At 34.4% G+C, this 6,132-nt stretch overlaps 1 long non-coding RNA gene across 2 annotated transcripts; it reads left to right on the top strand.

Annotated features, from left to right (window-relative positions):
* Positions 1 to 313: 313 nt before the first annotated feature.
* LOC120280138 lies at positions 314 to 3,575 on the top strand. 2 transcript variants are annotated; one of them, XR_005542254.1, is made up of 7 exons: positions 314 to 451; positions 541 to 617; positions 734 to 796; positions 999 to 1,082; positions 2,946 to 3,087; positions 3,315 to 3,384; positions 3,480 to 3,575. It is a non-coding gene; the product is annotated as an uncharacterized LOC120280138 (long non-coding RNA). The 2 variants fall into 2 exon arrangements; XR_005542255.1 differs by having other exon boundaries at positions 541 to 620.
* Positions 3,576 to 6,132: the final 2,557 nt, after the last annotated feature.

Here is a 6,132-nt window from a genome sequence, read left to right as displayed (position 1 = left end):
ATACCGTGCCAAATATAGTGCCAAAAATATAAATATAATAATATATGAATACCATGTCAAATACCGTACAAAAAATATTAATTTATTAATCATATCAAATACAGTGCAAAAAATATAAATATATTAATATGTTAATATTGTGTATTTGGTGCCTAAAATATATTTAATATATTAAATATAATTTTTCATTTTTATTAAACAGAGACACGTCACATATATTAAATATTTAATAAATTAATTTTTATTAGTTATGGTAATTAAAAGAAAAAAAACAAAAAAACAAAATTTATTTCATTAACCCTAAACCCCTGTCCCCCCATTGAAGCATTTTCACCGCCATCCATTGCTCCTCTCTCTCTCTCTCTCTCTCTCTCGGCCGCCATTGGAGGAGCTACGAGGAGGAGGAGAAGCGACAGTGAAAGGGGGGGATCGAGGGCGTATGCGATCGGTGGTGAGCTCTTTAGGGTGTTGTTTTGTTTTGTTTTTTTTTTTTTGAAATTCCAAAGATCTGGGAGAATTGAGAAGAGGTGTTCATTCTAGGGTTTGAATCTTCTTTTCATATATCTCTCTGTTGCCATTGGAGGAGCTGGAAGGAAGAGGAACATCGGTGACGATTGGTAGTCAGATCACTGTCTTTAGTTTGTTTCTTTTCTTTAAAATCCAGAGGAGATTCAGAATAATGTGTTCTTCTTAGGATTTGAATATGGTTTCCCTTTCTGTGTGGCCATTGCAGGAGCTTGGAGGAGGAAGGGAAGCATCAGCGTGAACTGGCGGATTAGAGGTGGTACGATCGGAGGTGAACTCTTTGGCATTTTTTCTCTCTTTTTTTTTTGTTCTTTAATTGTGATTCCAAGTTGTGCATTCCATGCGATGAAAATAGCTTTCTTGGTGTTCTTAACATATTGTTCTGAGACTATTCTTATAAATTTATGATCATAGTCTGTATTTTTAGAGATGATTAACATAATGCCAATTAAACATATTCTGCTGTTTTGCAGGCTGTCAGTTGGATGCTTGCATTATAGCATTTTGGAGCTTTTCTCTCTTCAGGCTTCAATTTCACAATAGATTTCTCCATTATGGTATCTTTCTATTGTTCAATCTTAGTAGATGATTTTTCAAAAGTGAAATGAAGACATCCACAACTCATTGTTTATGCCCCTGCTTCTAAGAAATGCCATCTCTTTGTACTGCATGGCCTACTAGCTAGAGATAATAAAAAAACCATATAAAACCAGAAGAACCAAAAAAAAAAAAAAAATATTTAGCATGAACTATTCTCATGTTTTTTAAATTGATGAATGATGATTTGTAGCTGTAGTTGCGGCCCATAGGATCTATCTTTGTATTAGTTATACCATGCATCCTCTGCTTCCAGCTCCACCATTAATGTTAGTTATTTTTCAAGAAACAGACATTTTCTCTTTATTGTATATATAAATATTGTTGCTATTACCCTACTTGTTCAGTAATCTGATTTACCATCACTTCCGGAAAAATTTGAAAGAAAAAAGCATTTTACATTGTCTTCAATTGATATATATATATATATATATATATATATTTGCATGATAAATATTAAACAACTTTCCTGTAGTAGAGAAATAGAGTTTCCACAAATTAATTATCCAGAAAAACATGACCAAAGTTTAGTAAATGATAAAGATACTTATCAAACATGCAGAGAAGAAAGAAAGACACAAGGTCTGCAGCTTAATAGAAACTACAGGCAGAAGTATAGCTTAAAACATCATATGATCATTCATATATATAATAGAAGATGAAACAGAGGGAGAGAACAAACAGCTGTGTCATAAGAGCAAGCACACAAGTAGTAGATAAGTTAATTATAGCATCTGGGATCAGCACAATATCAGTGCATGCTTATAATTATAAATGCCTTAACAGTAGGCCACACAGTTCTTCTCACAATCAATAGTGCAGCCACCACCACCTCTGCCACCGCCATAGTTCCTCCCAGACCTACTGTAGTAGCTAAAGCATTTTGCTGGGCAGGCCAACCTTTTCTTGTAACAAGGTCCTGGCTCCGAGCACACCACACTCGGAATAACAACACCACCCTTGTTGTATCCCCCGTTCGGTCCACCATATCTGGCACCATATCCACCATCGTATCCACCACCACCACCACCCTTGTTGTATGCCCCATTCGGTCCACCATATCCACCACCATAATCACCACCATAGTTGCCCCCCATGTTGTTGCCAGGTTTGTAGAATGAACGAGCTGGGTCCGGAATGTATTCTATTCATTCAAATGCCTGTGAACTGATGCTCCATTACATACCTCTTTTGTTTCTTTTCTTTTAAGTTTGTTTGAGCCTGATGCATCACTGATTATGGTTGCCATACAAGCTTGTAATAATGTTTAATATTTTCGCTAACTTTATGACCATTTGAATCAACAAAATTACAACACCTTTGTATTCATTTTAGAAAAAAATAATTCAGCTGACCTTTTGCATCTTAATTTGCAGCATCACTCAAGAAATAAGAAGTGTTTTGTGTGCAACAAACCAACACTTGGCATCTTCAACACTGCACATGAAATCAAGAAGAAGATGATCACATTGAAACTAATATATTATAAGCACTGGTTTACTGAGATCCCCACCCACCCAAATTTATTAAATATTTCCCCCAAATCCAACCCAACTCAAGTGAAAGTTAGTTTTGACCTTGATCCCATTGAAACTAATATAAAAATATTCTTAATAGTCCAATATATAGAGGCATCACAAGATCCACTTAGATAATAGCCTGTTTTAGAAAACAACAATAAGAGCAATGGGTTGTGATAATTAGGAATGCTAAAGTTTAGAGTTGTTATTACCCTTTAGATTCATTATCCTTACATATTATTATTTGTGTTAGACTTGGTGTTAGATTTGTTCTGATATTGATTTTTGTTGGTTATTATACAGGGTACCTGTGGATCCTCTTGAATGGCAGATTTCTCAGGATACAACCAATAGCATTTTCGCCTGCCTGGCTAATACAATCGGGGCAGCTGAATCTATCTTGAGGGTTGCTCCAACAGGCCATGACAAAAGGCTATTCTTTAAGGTTCTTACTCTTTCAAACTTTCCGGCCTAATTTCCCAATTTAATTAAATAATGAAAGGTCTGGTGAAGTGCATGTAGTGAAGAAAACACCATAAGGCAATCTTAGGATTTTTGGCCACGGTCTCATCCAATGCATATGGAATACTCAACTCTTCTTTTGTTGTATCCATGCATGCATTTATAGTAATATTTGCACTAACCCTGTAAGTAAAACTTATTATTGATCAGGTGATTGCTATTCTGTATCTCCTAGCATCATTGGGAAGATTGGCATTAGGAGCCACTGTTGCATATGCTGGTAAGTGCACATGATAGTCCATTATTATCCACTGTTCCTTGAAATATTAGAATCCTATTGTCTTGTGTAAATTAGAACCCTTCACATTGATGCAGGCTTACGTGACACAAGAAAATGTTCTGCTTGGGACTCTGACAGTCAGAGAGACCATCACTTACTGATGCCCATTTTCCTTCCCTCAACATCTGGTGTATGTACTAGATTTATTTCATCTTGATGACATTTTTTTTTCTGCAGTTAGATTTATTTGGGTACCATTGTTTGGTGGTAATATTGGGAAGTATATTTTTGGTGTGCTTTCCAAGAATTCAACATTAAATGTACTTTATATTTAATCATCATGGGTTGTAGTATTGATTATGATGATCATGCTAAATGCGTAGTTTGGTAGTTGTTTTCACTATTTTGTACCGTAGATTATTATTTGTACCATAGAAATGCACCAAATTAGTGCACATCGTTGATAAAGGAAGCACCAAATTGCACCAAATTGTACCATAGAAATGCACCAAATTACTATAATGACTGTTTATGTTTCATTATGTTATTACCTCTTAATTTATTGAAGCAGAGTTATTGCCTTCCTTATTTTGCTTCAAGAGGTCTTTACCATGTACTTTTGTTAACCGAGTCTTCCAAACCTATTTATTTAAACATTTCCGAAGCAAATAGGTTATACAGCTATGGTTCTTGTCAGGTTTAGCAAACTAGCGAGGAAATATGGTTTACATAATTTCATCAAACCTGTTGTGGTTTTCTCTTCGGCCATAATCTCCTTCAGTTTAAACTTTCTGATTAACTCAGCCCCTCTTAGTTGATGAATTTACCTTCTCAATATGCTGCTCTTGTCTGTTAGAAAAAGTCCTTATATTTGAAGTGGTTATTTGTGTTTTTAGCCTACAAGTAGTGCCAGTGTGACTTTTGATGAAAATGATAAGATTTATGAAACTGGTAAGATTAGTGAAAACTCAAGACACATTTTTGACTTGGATATCTTTTGATGGTGGAGAAACATATAAACTAGCAGTGCATGGTAATATTTTCTTTGGTTTTGATTTTACATCCATTTTGGAGGGGGTTTATGTTGACAATGTTGCTAAGCTTTGAGTTTTTTCTATGGAGAGGGCCATGAACTAATTGACAAACATTTCTCAAATTTTCTAATTTATTCTCCTGCAACCTAAAAGACCAATAAACATCGCTTTTCATTGATTTGCTTTTGTTCATAAATTTAATTCTATGTTAACGTCTTCTTCCAATATCTTGGCATATTTCTATTTCAGTTACATTTTCCTCCCTTGATCATTTGCAATTTATCAGATTCCCTCTTGCTTATCTCCTTCCACATACAATCTCTGTTCCTTACAACACCTGATACTCATGTGAAAGATTTCTATTAGTCTTTTTAGAGTGGCCAACAATGGTTTTGACCGTCTCATCTCATCTCTCTAGACTATCTTATGTCCAGCAATTTTCGTAGGTTTGAAGAAGGAAAACCTAGTGTGTTGTCGAGGACAACATCAGCACATAGCCTCTTGCCTGGCATTGGCACGAAATCAATTCTAGTATGAACAGATAACCTGATAAATGAAATCTAAATAAAGCAAGCACACAAGACTTGACTTTTTGTTAATTGAGTGATTTTAGGAGTGTAAGAATAAAATTATGGCAAATGAATAATTCCTGAGAAGGTTTTGGAAAGGTGGGTCTAAATAGGTATAATGAGTGGAACAATGATTTCACATGTTATATATAAATTGCACCTTTTTTTTTTGCATTAAGTAGTGAGGTAAACCATATGATTTTTTATTACGATCTGAACCAGAATTTTTTTGTTGGCTTTAAATATATATAACAATAAAACAATCATCAACCAAACTGAATGACAACCAAACTTGATAGACGAAATCAAGTGATGCCTGTTTCAGTGTGTCTTGTGACTTTTCAATCCCAAAAATATCCAAGTGCACAGTAAACAAAATGTTATTTCCAATCAAAATGCCCAATATATTAATGTGCATGGCAAGTCAGCTAACCTTTCAATAGTTCATTTAATGAAACTAGACTTTCAAGGAAGGTGTTCTCATGATACAAAAAATGCCAGGTCCTTAAATCAGACCTATCATGATTAATACAATTTTTTTTGCCTGGTAGTTGACATCTTAGGTTCATGGATATCCTAGAAATGAGATTAGAAATAAGGTGCTAATTATCTGCCCTGTTTGATGATGTATTTGGTGTTTAATGTGTGATCCACGTCTATACTAGAGTCCATTGCTTTTAATTTTCTAAATTGCTAACTAGCAATAGATAATTAATCAAAACTGCCAATCTGATACTCTGGTTTATCTTAATATATATATATATATATATATAAACTTTTTGCATTTCAATGTGAGAAATTCGACATATTGTATAGGTGATTAAGGATCTGGCCTTGCCTGGCCAGATATCATGTGTTTTTTAGCATAAGTTCCTGTGGATTATGAATCATTTTTTTTTCATAAATATCTCCTCTGTAGGCCTTTCAACCATAAATATCTTTATCTTGCATAAGTTCCTGTGGATTATGAATCATTTTATGATTGTTATTATTATTTTGAATTTTGGATATCATGTGTTTTTTAGCATCACTTACCAGTGTTTTGCTCATGTTGATGCCACTTATATTTTTATGCTCCTTAGAAGGCATACCTGCTTTTTGTTGACAAATTTGACAAAGTTTGTCTTACTATTACCTAGTTCTAC

This window comes from Dioscorea cayenensis, chromosome 17 (assembly GCF_009730915.1).
Source record: "Dioscorea cayenensis subsp. rotundata cultivar TDr96_F1 chromosome 17, TDr96_F1_v2_PseudoChromosome.rev07_lg8_w22 25.fasta, whole genome shotgun sequence".
Taxonomy (NCBI): domain Eukaryota; kingdom Viridiplantae; phylum Streptophyta; class Magnoliopsida; order Dioscoreales; family Dioscoreaceae; genus Dioscorea; species Dioscorea cayenensis.
Note: the sequence above shows the minus strand (reverse complement) of the source record. Positions and strands in the feature narration are given on the sequence as shown.